This window comes from Schistocerca nitens, chromosome 3 (genome assembly GCF_023898315.1).
Source record: "Schistocerca nitens isolate TAMUIC-IGC-003100 chromosome 3, iqSchNite1.1, whole genome shotgun sequence".
NCBI lineage: Eukaryota > Metazoa > Arthropoda > Insecta > Orthoptera > Acrididae > Schistocerca > Schistocerca nitens.
In genome coordinates this window covers 991,910,181-991,928,277 of record NC_064616.1, presented here as the reverse complement: position 1 = coordinate 991,928,277, position 18,097 = coordinate 991,910,181, and positions in this window count along the sequence as shown.

Genomic DNA, 18,097 nt, shown 5'->3' with positions numbered 1-18,097 from the left:
CACTTAGTCAATTGCATTGCTCTGCTACAGTCGAGGAAAGCGTGAATTTGTGAGCATGGAACCGACCTCCAGCCTGGCTATATCACCACAAACCATTGTACACCATACCAAACAGTTGTAGTGTTAAATCCTGCCTAGCTGTCGAATATGGGGTGTCAGGGAAACCTGCTTTCTCAAATCGCTAGACAACATTCAAACAAATCGTATTAATGAGTTTTATTACTAAATGAGCAAATACAATACTTAACTTTGTGTTACACAGCTGTGTCACAAGCAAAGGGTGACATACCAAATGATCAAGTTACTTCAGTATAACAATTCCAAAGTCTGATACATACAGTTTTCAAGTAAAGTAATCAGCTTTGACACTTCTATGCAAGTTGCTATTCTTGAGGCTACTCTTCAACTGGACTGCGACCAGCTGGCACTTACATCCTCTTCACACAGGGGCTGCAGCTGTCTTGTTGTAGTCCTGGAGAGAGGTCGATTAGTGAGCGATTGGCTGACCTGTTCTCACAGCTATCTCTGCTCTGTCATTCCTGAGTGGCGTGCCAGCACTTGACTTTATGCTGTAGCATGTAGTAAACACAATTCGTATCCTGTGCCATACAGAATCATCACTTCTACATCCTGCATATAGCTATCGACCACAAGACACTCATACATGTACTGTGAAGACATACAGGTCCCAAAAAATATAAGCACATGCACCATATATAGTCGCAGTACCAGATATTTCCCACAAGCTAGGCTGGTCATTCACCATGGCCACCAGTCATGAGGCAACTGCTCTCCACATCCCAACCTGATGCCTCATCGGAGTGCCCTCTGTGGACAGTGGCCAACTGGTGTACAAAGGGTGGGCTGGTTCCCTTGGCACATAGCTATCCACTAGTGGTACTGTTTCCAGTCTGGCTTGCTTGCTGCCATGGTTTCTCAAGTGAGCTACGATCATCTCCAGACTCTGTGATTACAAAGACATTGACTTTCTGAGCCCTCCAATGACAAATGCTACGTCAATTCGCAAATTAATCTACCAATCTCGAAACCGATATGAGCAGCAATATTTGATTTTACACACACAAAATAACGATGTATTTATGACACTTTTATGCCGATCTAGTACGTAATGACACAAGTATATGTTATACAGTGTAAGAATTGTTCCATTTCGATTCATAGAAATTATTTCGTTATTGTTAAAAAATACGATCACTAGCAGGGCAGTTGTAAAAACCTGTATACAGCAAGCAGTGAGATGATAGAGCGCTGAGGGTGCATATACCATCTAACGGCAGCAGGGTAAAGTAAGTCAACTCGCCACTGTAAGGTGCTGCCACCAGCCTGCGTAGTATGCAACCAATAACCTGTAACTATGTGTGGAAATGATAGTTGTAAATAATGTTTTTTGTATTAATCTCTATATATTGTTAAGTAGATCTTAGTTTTTAAAGTATTATAGCTGTTACGAATCATGGATTTAGGCTTAAGTTAAAATCTAAAGGGACTTCCCTGCGGAAGGGTAAGGCTGGAGAAACGTTGTGACAGAAAGTTCCAGAACAGTTCTCTTTGTGGGTCAGAAGGATTGTGAAGCCACATGTGGTGTGGTACGCACCTACTGTATTGTCTAGTGATTAAAATGGGCACAATCATTGTTAAAAGGCTTTGAATGGATGGTAAATTATTGCTGTACATAATTCCACACTATTAAGCAGCTATTTGTCAGACAAGCAGAAGTGGCAATATTATTACAAGGGACAGTAGGAAGTTGTTATTTGCTGTGAAGGAGGCAGACATTACGTTGCAGCATTACCCACTGTATTGGCCAAATAATATGATGGGAATTATGACTTGGAAGCCACTGTGTAAAAGCTGCTAAACCATCCATCGGTAGCGAAATCTCTGCAGTATGTTGCTCAACACCACAAGAAGACTGAAGTATTTATTTGTATGGTGAAGTTCAGTACATTCTATTTTTCATAGTGACAGAAAGATTGTAAAAGTCATGATTCGTCATCCTCTTGTACAAGTTAAGTAATACTGTAACACTTATATCGATTAGATGTAGGTTTATATTATGTAAATGTATAGCAACAATTATGGAGTGTGTATGCTGTGTTAGTTAAGGTCATTGATTTGTGACAGGAAATTTAGAGTTTTGTTATATATATATGTTGTTGTTGTGGTCTTCAGTCCTGAGACTGGTTTGATGCAGCTCTCCATGCTACTCTATCCTGTGCAAGCTTCTTCATCTCCCAGTACCTACTGCAACCTACATCCTTCTGAATCTGCTTAGTGTATTCATCTCTTGGTCTCCCTCTACGATTTTTACCCTCCACGCTGCCCTCCAATGCTAAATTTGTGATCCCTTGATGCCTCAAAACATGTCCTACCAACCGATCCCTTCTTTTAGTCAAGTTGTGCCACAAACTTCTCTTCTCCCCAATCCTATTCAATACCTCCTCATTAGTTACGTGATCTACCCACCTTATCTTCAGCATTCTTCTGTAGCACCACATTTCGAAAGCTTCTATTCTCTTCTTGTCCAAACTAGTTATCGTCCATGTCTCACTTCCATACATGGCTACACTCCATACAAATACTTTCAGAAACGACTTCCTGACACCTAAATCTATACTCGATGTTAACAAATTTCTCTTCTTGAGAAACGCTTTCCTTGCCATTGCCAGTCTACATTTTATATCCTCTCTACTTCGACCATCATCGGTTACTTTACTCCCTAAATAGCAAAACTCCTTTACTACTTTAAGTGTCTCATTTCCTACTCTAATTCCCTCAGCATCACCCGACTTAATTTGACTACATTCCATTATCCTCGTTTTGCTTTTGTTGATGTTCATCTTATATCCTCCTTTCAAGACATTGTCCATTCCGTTCAACTGCTCTTCCAAGTCCTTTGCTGTCTCTGACAGAATTACAATGTCATCGGCGAACCTCAAAGTTTTTACTTCTTCTCCATGAATTTTAATACCTACTCCGAACTTTTCTTTTGTTTCCTTTACTGCTTGCTCAATATACAGATTGAATAACATCGGGGAGAGGCTACAACCCTGTCTCACTCCTTTCCCAACCACTGCTTCCCTTTCATGCCCCTCGACTCTTATAACTGCCATCTGGTTTCTGTACAAATTGTAAATAGCCTTTCGCTCCCTGTATTTTACCCCTGCCACCTTCAGAATTTGAAAGAGAGTATTCCAGTCAACATTGTCAAAAGCTTTCTCTAAGTCTACAAATGCTAGAAACGTAGGTTTGCCTTTTCTTAATCTTTCTTCCAAGATAAGTCGTAAGGTCAGTATTGCCTCACGTGTTCCAACATTTCTACGGAATCCGAACTGATCTTCCCCGAGGTCGGCTTCTACCAGTTTTTCCATTCGTCTGTAAAGAATTCGCGTAAGTATTTTGCAGCTGTGACTTATTAAACTGATAGTTCGGTAATTTTCACATCTGTCAACACCTGCTTTCTTTGGGATTGGAATTATTATATTCTTCTTGAAGTCTGAGGGTATTTCACCTGTCTCATACATCGTGCTCACTAGATGGTAGAGTTTTGTCATGACTGGCTCTCCCGAGGCCATCAGTAGTTCTAGTGGAATGTTGTCTACTCCCGGGGCCTTGTTTCGACTCAGGTCTTTCAGTGCTCTGTCAAACTCTTCACGCAGTATCTTATCTCCCATTTCGTCTTTATCTACATCCTCTTCCATTTCCATAATATTGTCCTCGAGTACATCTCCCTTGTATAAACCCTCTATATACTCCTTCCACCTTTCTGCCTTCCCTTCTTTGCTTAGAACTGGGTTTCCATCTGAGCTCTTGATATTCATACAAGTGGTTCTCTTCTCTCCAAAGGTCTCTTTAATTTTCCTGTAGGCAGTATCTATCTTACCCCTAGTGAGACAAGCCTCTACATCCTTACATTTGTCCTCTAGCCATCCCTGCTTAGCCATTTTGCACTTCCTGTCGATTTCATTTTTGAGACGTTTGTATTCCTTTTTGCCTGCTTCATTTACTGCATTTTTATATTTTCTCCTTTCATCAATTAAATTCAATATTTCTTCTGTTACCCAAGGATTTCTATTAGCCCTCGTCTTTTTACCTACTTGATCGTCTGCTGCCTTCACCACTTCATCCCTCAGAGCTACCCATTCTTCTTCTACTGTATTTCTTTCCCCCATTCCTGTCAATTGTCCCCTTATGCTCTCCCTGAAACTCTCTACAACCTCTGGTTCTTTCAGTTTATCCAGGTCCCATCTCCTTAAATTCCCACCTTTTTGCAGTTTCTTCAGTTTCAATCTGCAGTTCATAACCAATAGATTGTGGTCAGAATCCACATCTGCCCCAGGAAATGTCTTACAATTTAAAACCTGGTTCCTAAATCTCTGTCTTACCATTATATAATCTATCTGAAACCTGTCAGTATCGGCCGGCCGAAGTGGCCGTGCGGTTAAAGGCGCTGCAGTCTGGAACCGCAAGACCGCTACGGTCGCAGGTTCGAATCCTGCCTTGGGCATGGATGTTCGTGATGTCCTTAGGTTAGTTAGGTTTAACTAGTTCTAAGTTCTAGGGGACTAATAACCTCAGCAGTTGAGTCCCATAGTGCTCAGAGCCATTTGAACCATTTGAACCTGTCAGTATCTCCTGGCTTCTTCCATGTATACAGCCTCCTTTCATGATTCTTGAACCAAGTGTTAGCTATGATTAAGTTATGCTCTGTGCAAAATTCTACAAGGCGGCTTCCTCTTTCATTCCTTCCCCCCCAATCCATATTCACCTACTATGTTTCCTTCTCTCCCTTTTCCTACTGACGAATTCCAGTCACCCATGACTATTAAATTTTCGTCTCCCTTCACTACCTGAATAATTTCTTTTATCTCGTCATACATTTCATCTATTTCTTCATCATCTGCAGAGCTAGTTGGCATATAAACTTGTACTACTGTAGTAGGCATGGACTTTGTGTCTATCTTGGCCACAATAATGCGTTCACTATGCTGTTTGTAGTAGCTAACCCGCACTCCTATTTTTTTATTCATTATTAAACCTACTCCTGCATTACCCCTATTTGATTTTGTATTTATAACCCTGTAATCACCTGACCAAAAGTCTTGTTCCTCCTGCCACCGAACTTCACTAATTCCCACTATATCTAACTTTAACCTATCCATTTCCCTTTTCAAATTTTCTAACCTACCTGCCCGATTAAGTGATCTGACATTCCACGCTCCGATCCGTAGAACGCCAGTTTTCTTTCTCCTGATAACGACGTCCTCTTGAGTAGTCCCCGCCCGGAGATCCGAATGGGGGACTATTTTACCTCCGGAATATTTTACCCAAGAGGACGCCATCATCATTTAATCATACAGTAGAGCTGCATGTCCTCGGGAAAAATTACGGCTGTAGTTTCCCCTTGCTTTCAGCCGTTCGCAGTACCAGCACAGCAAGGCCGTTTTGGTTAATGTTACAAGGCCAGATCAGTCAATCATCCAGACTGTTGCCCCTGCAACTACTGAAAAGGCTGCTGCCCCTCTTCAGGAACCACATGTTTGTCTGGCCTCTCAACAGATACCCCTCCGTTGTGGTTGGACCTACGGTACGGCCATCTGTATCGCTGAGGCACGCAAGCCTCCCCACCAACGGCAAGGTCCATGGTTCATGGGGGGTATATATATATATATATATATATATGAAAAAAAAATTGTTAAAATAATAAATTTTTACGATATGTATATGTTTATAAGAAAGATAATGTTCATTGGAATCTGCTTCATGTGTAGGGCACTTGTACTGTAAAATGTAAAAGATTTAGGGAAGTCCCTCCACAATGGAAAGTGCATGGTGCGATGTAAAAGGTGGTTTTGGCGGTCGAACTGGGCGGCTCCTTGGTGTGTACAGTACGCAGTAAGTGGCTAGCCATAGTACGGTACACTTCAATGGTGCCAAGAGAGGCAATTGGAAGCTGCTTTACAAAGGATTTTTGCCGCAGATGTGGATCTGGCTATTGTTTGGTATTCTTGAGAAAAAGGAATGGCTCTGATATGCTGAAAATCCGACGCCAAGAACAAATTTTATAGACCATTGGAACCTCAAGAGCCGTGAGTACAGTTAGCCGCCAAGTAGCTTGCCACCAAAACTTCGCCACTGCTTCACTAACTTCATACATCCAGATATGTATATGGGTATGGACCAGTTAATTTGTGTGAGTGATTATAATAATAATCCAAATGCTATAAATCTGTGTGGAACCATATCTTCTATTCTGATCACGAACCTACGCAGGGTCCTCTCGTAAGTGTTACTAAAATCGAGTATCCTGTTTTAAATGAACTATTCTTGCTTTCAAGTGTTTTCAAAGTGGTTTCTTTTTGTCAAGTGTGAAAGGAGTAGCAAAAGTTAACGCTAAAACCACAAAAGTGGAGTCAGGTAGGATTTTGTTAAAGTACTCTCAGTTTATGCAAAGTATAATTTGGCAAGAATACAATGCCAGATTGTGTAAATCTTATTGTCTAAAATAACTGCTTCACAGGTGATAAGAAAGGCAAATAAGTTAAGTTCATTTTAAACATTATGTGGTCTTGATTACTATCATGAATGATTCGTTTTTTTTTTTTTAGCTTAACTGAGCTAAGTGTTGAATATTTTGCCTTGCAAAGTAAAATATAAACTTTTTCAAGTGAAGTTAAGGATTAGCTTTGTTTAAATTAGTCTTTTCTACTGAAATAATCATAGGGGTTGAGTAGTGACACTATACTAATTTATGGGTCCCTATCATTTTCTTTGTATATCAGTTAGAAAATTTGACTATTACTGCTGCTAAGGAAATCTGATACTATATATATATATATATATATATACTCCTGGAAAGTGAAATAAGAACACCGTGAATTCATTGTCCCAGGAAGGGGAAACTTTATTGACACATTCCTGGGGTCAGATACATCACATGATCACACTGACAGAACCACAGGCACATAGACACAGGCAACAGAGCATGCACAATGTCGGCACTAGTACAGTGTATATCCACCTTTCGCAGCAATGCAGGCTGCTATTCTCCCATGGAGACGATCGTAGAGATGCTGGATGTAGTCCTGTGGAACGGCTTGCCATGCCATTTCCACCTGGCGCCTCAGTTGGACCAGCGTTCGTGCTGGACGTGCAGACCGCGTGAGACGACGCTTCATCCAGTCCCAAACATGCTCAATGGGGGACAGATCCGGAGATCTTGCTGGCCAGGGTACTTGACTTACACCTTCTAGAGCACGTTGGGTGGCACGGGATACATGCGGACGTGCATTGTCCTGTTGGAACAGCAAGTTCCCTTGCCGGTCTAGGAATGGTAGAACGATGGGTTCGATGACGGTTTGGATGTACCGTGCACTATTCAGTGTCCCCTCGACGATCACCAGTGGTGTACAGCCAGTGTAGGAGATCGCTCCCCCCACCATGATGCCGGGTGTTGGCCCTGTGTGCCTCGGTCGTATGCAGTCCTGATTGTGGCGCTCACCTGCACGGCGCCAAATAATCATAGGGGTTGAGTAGTGACACTATACTAATTTATGGGTCCCTATCATTTTCTTTGTATATCAGTTAGAAAATTTGACTATTACTGCTGCTAAGGAAATCTGATACTATATATATATATATATATATACTCCTGGAAAGTGAAATAAGAACACCGTGAATTCATTGTCCCAGGAAGGGGAAACTTTATTGACACATTCCTGGGGTCAGATACATCACATGATCACACTGACAGAACCACAGGCACATAGACACAGGCAACAGAGCATGCACAATGTCGGCACTAGTACAGTGTATATCCACCTTTCGCAGCAATGCAGGCTGCTATTCTCCCATGGAGACGATCGTAGAGATGCTGGATGTAGTCCTGTGGAACGGCTTGCCATGCCATTTCCACCTGGCGCCTCAGTTGGACCAGCGTTCGTGCTGGACGTGCAGACCGCGTGAGACGACGCTTCATCCAGTCCCAAACATGCTCAATGGGGGACAGATCCGGAGATCTTGCTGGCCAGGGTACTTGACTTACACCTTCTAGAGCACGTTGGGTGGCACGGGATACATGCGGACGTGCATTGTCCTGTTGGAACAGCAAGTTCCCTTGCCGGTCTAGGAATGGTAGAACGATGGGTTCGATGACGGTTTGGATGTACCGTGCACTATTCAGTGTCCCCTCGACGATCACCAGTGGTGTACAGCCAGTGTAGGAGATCGCTCCCCACACCATGATGCCGGGTGTTGGCCCTGTGTGCCTCGGTCGTATGCAGTCCTGATTGTGGCGCTCACCTGCACGGCGCCAAACACGCATACGACCATCATTGGCACCAAGGCAGAAGCGACTCTCATCGCTGAAGACGACACGTCTCCATTCGTCCCTCCATTCACGCCTGTCGCGACACCACTGGAGGCGGGCTGCACGATGTTGGGGCGTGAGCGGAAGACGGCCTAACGGTGTGCGGGACCGTAGCCCAGCTTCATGGAGACGGTTGCGAATGGTCCTCACCGATACCCCAGGAGCAACAGTGTCCCTAATTTGCTGGGAAGTGGCGGTGCGGTCCCCTACGGCACTGCGTACGATCCTACGGTCTTGGCGTGCATCCGTGCGTCGCTGCGGTCCGGTCCCAGGTCGACGGGCACGTGCACCTTCCGCCGACCACTGGCGACAACATCGATGTACTGTGGAGACCTCACTCCCCACGTGTTGAGCAATTCGGCGGTACGTCCACCCGGCCTCCTGCATGCCCACTATACGCCCTCGCTCAAAGTCCGTCAACTGCACATACGGTTCACGTCCACGCTGTCGCGGCATGCTACCAGTGTTAAAGACTGCGATGGAGCTCCGTATGCCACGGCAAACTGGCTGACACTGACGGCGGCGGTGCACAAATGCTGCGCAGCTAGCGCCATTCGACGGCCAACACCGCGGTTCCTGGTGTGTCCGCTGTGCCGTGCGTGTGATCATTGCTTGTACAGCCCTCTCGCAGTGTCCGGAGCAAGTATGGTGGGTCTGACACACCGGTGTCAATGTGTTCTTTTTTCCATTTCCAGGAGTATATATATATAGGGTGTGTCAAAAAAATGTATACACACTTTGAACTGTCATAGACAATTTATTTCCCGTTCTACAAGGATAACTATCTGTGAGAAAGTAATGTTATTTTTCTTCAACAGGTGGCAGCAGTGGCAAGGAAGTAACTGCAACATGGCGGACGTGCGTTTGAGCTTTGAAGCGCGGAAGCAGGTAATTAAGTGGTACTGGAAGTTTGAGAATGTAGCTACGGTTCGAAGACAGTGGAGAAGTGAGTATGGTACAGAACCACCTTCAAGGTTAACAATTACACGTCTACGAGACAAATTCGAAATTCATGGAACAGTGTGTGATGTGCATAAAGGTCGATCAGGGCAACCTCGTACAGCTACAAGTGATGATTCCACAACTGTGGCCTTGGAACTGATTCAGCGTTCGCCTCAAAAATCTTCAAGGCAAGCGGCATGTGAGAGTAATTAATGTAAGTGCTAGTAGTGTTGGTTGGTTGGTTGGTTTGAAGATTAACGGGACCAAACGCTAGTAGTGTGCTACACATTCTGAAGAAAGGCAAGTTTCGTGTGTACATTCCAAGGCTGGTGCAACAGCTAAGTGACGACGATCCAGATCGAGGGTTAGAATTTTGTGAATGGGTTTAGGAGATGGTGAGACGTGAACCGGGATTTATGGGTAGCATAATTTGGTCGGATGAAGCCCAATTCAAGCTCAATGGAACTGTCAATAGGCACAATTGTGTGTACTGGGCTGAAGATAATCCTCACATTACAGTTGAAAAGACTGTGAATTTGCCTGGTGTAAAAGTGTGGTGTGGTTTGTCTGCAAGGGGACTCATTGGGCCATTCCGCTTTGAAGGTACTGTTACTGGAAAAACGCTGATCCTCCCTGTCCCACATGCGAGACGCATCTGGCCGTGCACATGTTTATCTGCCCAGCATGGCTGGTGCGATGACGCATCGCTTTTGTACCTGCAGATTCAGTGCCAGTATAATTGCCAAGCAAGATGTTTGCCTAGCGATCCACCCTAGCTAAAAGGTGGCCAGAGTTATACTGACAACTTATGTCTATGTAAATATAAGCCAAGTCTTCCTCTGGACACGCTACAGAAATCTTTTGTAATGCTTGCAGAAACTATTTACGAAGATATCCCAGAATAACACAGGATGCACTCTTTCTAGCGATCCTAATGGGACAGTCTGTCCATTACATATCAACCCATCTCGGAAATCATAAAGCGGTACAGAAATAGCTAATGGTCACTCTTGTTGTAGGAACAATTGTGATGTGTCAGCTTGTTTGCATGGAAATTCTTGTCCTAACAGGACATTTACTAAAATATCCGAGTAATACGCCGAATGCATTCTTCCTGGTGGTCCCAACGAGGCACCAAGTCGATCATGTGTCCTGCTTTCAACATATGTCTCAGAAACGGTAAATGTTTGCTCATGTGTTTACCACTAAAAGCCTCCATCATTTCTGTACACTCTTGCAAAAGCACTGTTAGTCATAAATGCGTTATTGTTGTTCGGAAAGAGAGCACTGTCTAAGCACAGGCGGTAAAATCAGGACAATTACACAAACAGAACTGGAAGCACTGTACTACAGAAGAGAAAAATACCTGGAATTTTCGGTGTCCTAGAGCTGCCGGCCTGCAGATGTCTTAATGCCACAATGGCAGGTGAGGGACATCATCCCGCCAGTCTGCTTCAACTGGTCTTTGAACACTTGAACAAGAAGACATCATGTTATTCTCAGAATTTTCCGTAGATACCTTGGCCCCATCTTGTTCGAATTACTCTGTAGAGGCTCCTATGCCTCAGCACAAAGGATGTCTTGTCAATGAATGGAGCATTCCGATTGGCTGTTACTGAATTTACCCACCAAACTGCTGCTCCTCCGGTGTGGGAGCACTGTCCGCCATTATTTCCTACAGACGAGATTTTCAGTGCAAAACTATTTTGTTCAGATCGTCATATTGCACTGATAATTATACCCTGCAAAAGTGGTCTACAGACCGTGAAGTATGAAAAAGACACTTCCTCAATTACACATCTCTGCTATTTTTGAACAAAGCTTGAATTTTTTCGGTGCGTAACGCGGCAAAATACTCCTGCTGGTGTGGGAGCACTGTCTACCATTTTCTGCAGACGAGACATTCAGTGCCAAAACTATTTTGCACAGTTAGGCATATCGCACCGACCTTTAAACCTTGCAAAAGTGGTCTACAGATCATGAAATATGGACAGACACTTCTCTGCTCTGCTACTGTCGAGGAAAGCTAGAATATTTCAGCATGAAGTCGATCTCTAGAGAACCATCACCACGTACCATATCGATGTGGTAAATAGACAATTTGTATCCTGTGCATTAGAAAATCGTCACTTCGGCATCGTACATACAGCTATCGACCACCGAACACATGTACATGTACCACAAATACAGGACCGAGGGCACTCTCTGAACTGTTGTACAACTACTGGGTAGACTTCCCTGTTTCTAACACCGTCCTACTTGCTTGCTTTCTGCACACATCTCTAGACTCTGGGATTATAAGAACACATGTATTTTCAGATGGTTTACCAGAATATCCTAACATTTAGGCGATACTTCTAGATATCAAGCACATAGCAATATTGCTTGCATAGCAGTGTCGCTTACACAGTATAATTCCGAAGATATAGACTGGAAATTATTTCTCTAGAAACCTGAAACATTATCGAGATCAGGTAGGTGGAAAGTGCTATAAACCACAGACAACGAGAAACTTATCTCGTCTGCGAAGACCTTTACGTGAAAACTCGAAAAAATAGAGGAAACTGATAATTCTACTCATGCATATGGAGGTCACTGATGTAACAGATTCAGAATGATACTTAAAATTTACGAAGTCAACTAAGGTGTTTCTCATGTCTAGAGAACCAGCAAACGTATCTTCCACATGTCTTTCACCTACCAGATGCACACAACACACACCACAATCGATGTTCTCGAATCCCAATAAGACAGTAAATGTGCAGAAGCAATCAACCAGACAATTTACATGAGAGGGAATAATGCTCCAGCGTATAAACACGTCCATATTGAATCTTATCAAATTTACATGGAGAACACATGATCACAAAGGCCATTCAATATATACTATTCAGCCATCTACAGGGCAACAAAGTTAGGTCAGCTATGTTGCTGTACCAAAACCGGGCTTTACATTCGGATGGCTCATGCCGTAAGCCAGAAACTTGCATTGTTCCCACCGCTGCCGCGTGCCACGCAACCCCCACCCCCTCCCGCCAGACAGAATCATCTTAGGACACCGTCCACATATATATTTGATCGCTGTACTGACAGTTAAATATTATGATTGCAGCAGCAACCGGATGACTTTCGACAATGAGTGAAGTATCAGAAATACTATCTCCTGACGCCCATGGCACCGGAAATAGAAATACCTGTAATACCTGTATATGTACCATTGTTGTGGCTTGACACAATTTTCAAATTAAAAAAAAAAAAAAACTGCCATGCCCTTTACAGCTATCTCACTTTTTCACGTCAAATCCATACCTTCCCTTACATCAAATGCATACCTTTGCCCATGGCCGAACAGACACACATACTTTATAAGCCCAACTATCGCACATCCCCTACTACTGAGTATAATACTTCGCCAAAAACTGAATGCTGTCGATACGAAACAACACTGAGCGAAAATCAGCGATAATTATGATGATGATGATGATTTTTAGTGTGGAGGGGAGGCGCTGAGCTGTGTAGTCATCAGCGCCTGTATGAAGTCCAAATTTTTACAAAGTCCAATTTTTAACTCAGTCCAGTCTAGAAACTGTCATGAGGATGGTGATGAAATAATGAGGACAACACAAACACCCAGTCCACAGGCAGAGAAAATCCCCATCCCAGCTGGCAATAGAAACCTAAGACCCCGTGATCCAGAGGCAGCAACGCTAGTCTCTGGACCTTGAGCTGCAGACAATCAGCGATGGTTGGACATGTCTCATACGTTTTTCTTGTGAGTGGTACCACTGTGTCTTAGAAAGAGAAATATAATCGTCTTACAAGCTGCCTGATGTTAAAAACACGATTGCAACGACTATGTTACTGTTACAATCTGTCTTGGTTCTATAGGTGCTCACAAGAATCACTAACGACATCCATGTAAAAGCTATACAAGCCTTATAAATCGAGGTATGGCATTACCTCCCAATGAAGTGGTTTCTCCATAGAAATACCAGGACACTGAATATAGACAGTGATCGCCGTAGTGTGTATTAATAGACCGAAAGTGCGGTTATACGTCGCTGACGGCGTGAGCTCATAATAAAATCACCGAATTTTGAAGGTGGTTCGGTTAAGGAATGTAGTATGAAGTCGAGATTTGCAACTCCCTCATGCCACAGCTAGATATTTCTCCAGTATTGGTAACGCATTCTGTCTCGATGCCATATCTGAGGTTCTGCAATAAGTCCACCAGTTTATAGGCGATGGTTCATTAAGGATGATCACACAGAAGTGTAGTAGCACCACAGTTTAAGATAGGGAAGTTAGATTTGGTGCAATATTTCGGAGCACACAAGTTACAGCCAGGTGCGGGCCGGATTGCAGTAAGATATGCTGACCAGCGGTTGCGAAGTGGAATGGAGGCCACAGGGACCTTCGAACTGCTGAAAAGCGTAAATGCAGCGGTTTGTATGTCGCAAGAAGGGGCCCACTGGCGCAACTGGGGTGTGGGGCGTACGTGACTCGGAGCGATGCGTTAGCGAAACAGAGGCGTGCAGCCGAGCATAAACTGTGGTGTCACCGCCAGACACCACACTTGCTAGGTGGTAGCCTTTAAATCGGCCGCGGTCCGTTAGTATACGTCGGACCCGCGTGTCGCCACTATCAGTGATTGCAGACCGAGCGCCGCCACACGGCAGGTCTAGAGAGTCTTCCTAGCACTCGCCCCAGTTGTACAACCGACTTTGCTAGCGATGGTTCACTGACAAAATACGCTCTCATTTGCCGAGACGATAGTTAGCATAGCCTTCAGCTACGTCATTTGCTACGACCTAGCAAGGCGCCATTATCAGTTAATATTGATATTGATTCATGTACCGTCAGACCGACGTTCACCATTAACGGATTAAAGTTAAGTATTCCTCCAGCTACGTCCGTTTTTCTAAATTCTAATTTCCTTGTCCTGTCCCAGACCTCACGCCAGCCTGCGTGAGCTAAAACGCGTGCCTTTCGGCCTCCTCTAGTAACACAGTGTTGGCTCTCCTGCCAACCAAAACATAAACAGGTGTTGTTTTCTAACGAGATTCGTTGAAGTGTGGCAGCTCTCATGGATGGCGGTGCCTGTCACAGTGCTGGGTTACACGCACCAACAGATGCGGCGACTGCGTCCCAATCCACGGCAGGTCGTCGGTTCGACCCTCTGAGGCCGACGTGGGGTCCGCAGCCAGCCAGGGCGGGCCACTTTTCGGCTCGCTATCGTGGACAGTCGTCTCGGCGCTCTACACACGCCGGAGACTTTCGTGGCGAGGGGCCACAGATTCCGACGTCGGATCGCGCGCGGTCGTTACCACCGCGTTCCCAGCTACACCAGCCGAGGCAGAAGCAGCAGCAGGACCGTCCTACGGCTCCCAGCGGAGCAACGTGGAGTCAACGGGGATGGTGGCCGCTGAGTCGGCTGCTGGCGCAGCCATCCAGACGTAATCGGAACTCTACAGCTGGAAAACGAGGCCGTCACGACACAGCGTTGCGTTGCACAGGTCGCTGGGGCAGTGGCCTCAGCATTGCGGGGCTTATGACGCGGACTGAGGCCAATGAAGCACTGTAGTGGAAACAAATAAATCGATTGAAAAGCTCGGCCGAGTTTTAATACAGCACCTCCTGGCACCCATCCACTATATTTGGTGTCAATATGCCTCATTTGGCGTCTGATACTACAACATTTGGTGTCAGAATAGCGGACGTCGTCTGTCTAGTGCGACGTTCGAGCCCACTGCCTGCAGTACAGTCACAAGATGTGGTGAGTGCTGACAAAATTGTTCTTTTTGAGTGTTGGACGTTTTCTTTCTTTTTTTTTCTAGTATTACTCCTGGCGGGCCACATTGTAGATGTTTGTGTGGGCATCCTGTTTTTTGTTGTCAGAGTAAGGGTTAGCATGTTCAGGGAGTAACATTGTTTTGTGGCGTTTAATTACATTTGGTTTTTATTTGAGTATGATGTTACTGAGTATGATGATTTGGAGCTGTAGGAAGTCAGATTATTCTTGTACTTAGTCCCGAAACAAAATGACTAACTGAGAATGGAAGCAACACAAAGGCAGAGTCAAGGACGCAAGGTGTGTCGGAACCAGAAGCAGTATGGAGTTTAATGGAAAAGATAGCACAATTCATAGCGGACAATACGCAGTTGAGAAATGAATTAACATCTCGAAGCGAGCAGGAAACCGCATTTGATCAGTCGTTGTTGCCTAGGGAGTAGGAGATTGATCCAGCCGCCGTGAGTTTGATTATTCCGTTTTCTGGAAAGGCATCTGAGGATGTGCGTTCGTTTGTGGAGGTCCTGGAAATTTCAGCTGCCATGAATGGTTGGTCTGATGAGCTGTTGTTACATGTAGCCAAGATTAGACTAACGGATGAAGTGAAAACATATTTAAAGTGTTCTGAGTCCTTAAGGAAGGCAGGACAGTTTAAGAAGTTAAAGGAAGGGCTTTTACAAAGGTACAAGAAACAGTATAGTGCTCGGTACTTTAGGGAGAGATTAAGTACAATGACAAACAGACAGGGGGAGACGATAGAAAAATTTGCGGACAGAATAAGGGAAATTAATGAGTATACTTACGAGTTGGGTCAGAGCGATAAGGCGAATAGTGATCTGCTGCAGGTGGCCAAGCAAAGGACACTTGATATATTTTTGAGAGGATTACCGGCACATATGTCATGGAAACTGCGTGAACGGACTCCGAAAGATTTGTACTCGGCCGTTCAGCTGGCAATTCAATGTGAGGAAATAGACATGGCAACAGGAGTACGCGAGAGGCAAACAGTATTTGCAGCGATTATAAGATGTTATAAGTGTGGTCGTACGGTACATGTGCACAGGCAGTGTACCCCGTCACCAAGGAATGGAGGAAGGGGTGGAAATCAGCAGCGAGGAGGAGGGAGAAGTGGAGATAGGAGAGGTGGACAAGCGTTAAACGACAGAGACCCACCTAAAGGAGCTCCCTTTTAATTTCAATGCTACGAATACATATGCATACGTGGAATGTTCAGTGGTAGGATCCGTAGGAACTAAAAAGTTTAAGATTTTGTTGGACACAGGGGCGCAAGTGTCAGTGGCTACTAACATCTACATCTACATACATACTCCGCAATCCACCATATGGTGCGTGGCGGAGGTACCTCATACCACAACTAGCATCTTCTCCCCCTGTTCCACTCCCAAACAGAACGAGGGAAAAATGACTGCCTATATGCCTCTGTACGAGCCCTAATCTCTCTTATCATATCTTTGTGGTCTTTCTGTGGTGTCACCGCCAGACACCACACTTGCTAGGTGGTAGCCTTTAAATCGGCCGCGGTCCGTTAGTATATGTCGGACCCGCGTGTCGCCACTATCAGTGATTGCAGACCGAGCGCCGCCACACGGCAGGTCTACAGAGACTTCCTAGCAGTCGGCCCAGTTGTACAGCCGACTTTGCTAGCGATGGTTCACTTACAAATTACGCTCTCATTTGCCGAGACGATAGTTAGCATAGCCTTCAGCTACGTCATTTGCTACGACCTAGCAAGGCGCCATGGAAAGCTGGACGAAGTGGTCACGCCAATTTGGATTCTATCTCGCCGCCTACAGAATTCAAGGTAATGAACGGCAGCCTTATCTCCTTTCGTCCGTCAGCGTCCACACGTACCGTGTGATAGTCAAATTATTTCCCCGACGCGACGTAGCAACTCTGTCCTATGACGAAATTTTGTCTGCATTATATGCATATTTCAAAGAATCAGTCAATGTCGTTGCCAAATAGTATACGTTCTTTCGTACAAAACGTACGGCAGGTCAGACTAATAGTGAGTGGGTTGCAACCTTGCAAGGCCTACCTAGGGATTGTGCTTTTGAGTGTGAATGTGGACTCCTTTATTCAGATACTATGGTACGTGATGCAATTGCACAGAACGTTTCTGATGTTCGTATAAGGGAACAGATTTTGAAACTAGTCAATCCCTCCCTTCAACAAGTGATGGACATATTGGATCGGCAGGACACACTTGACTTTGCTCAGGAATCATTTGAAACTTCGCCACCCGTGTGTCACGTTAACCGGCCCGCCGGGCGAGCTGCATGGAACAGTAAACAGTCCTTGCGCCCGGCCACGCCAAAGCCGCTTGGCTCTCAGCCACGTGTACCGCGCCAGCAAGCAAATGCAGTGAAGTCATGCCCACGGTGTGCTACTAGACATGCGCGTGAGAATTGACCGTCACGCCAGGCTATTTGCTTTTTCTGTAATGAAAAAGGACATGTTCAAAGTGTTTGCCAGAAAAAGCTCCGATCAGAAGCTCAAAACCATTCCAGGCCCTTTGCTTCGCGCCGAATTCGAACCAAGGATACTCAGGCTCGTGAACCTTCGCCCATGGAAATTCATGTAGTTCATTCCACTCTGCCCAGTGCCACTCTCTCTAACAGTGACTGTGTTCGTCCCACAAATTGTGTGCGTCGACATCGCCGGAAATCCCGTCAAGTCGCAAGTGATTCTGTACCAGTGTCAGTTCACATTGCACGAGACAGTCGCTCTTGTCGTCAACGGGACAATAAACTTTTTGTAGACTTGGACATTACCGGCAAAGTGATACCATTCCAGCTCGATACCGGAGCTGCAGTTTCACTGATCAATCAAGACACGTACAAACAGCTGGGCACACCTCCGTTGCGTGCCGCAAATGTTAAGCTAACTACATATTCAGGTCACGGGATCCCTGTGTTAGGACAGTGCAGCCTTCTTGCAACATACAAGGGACA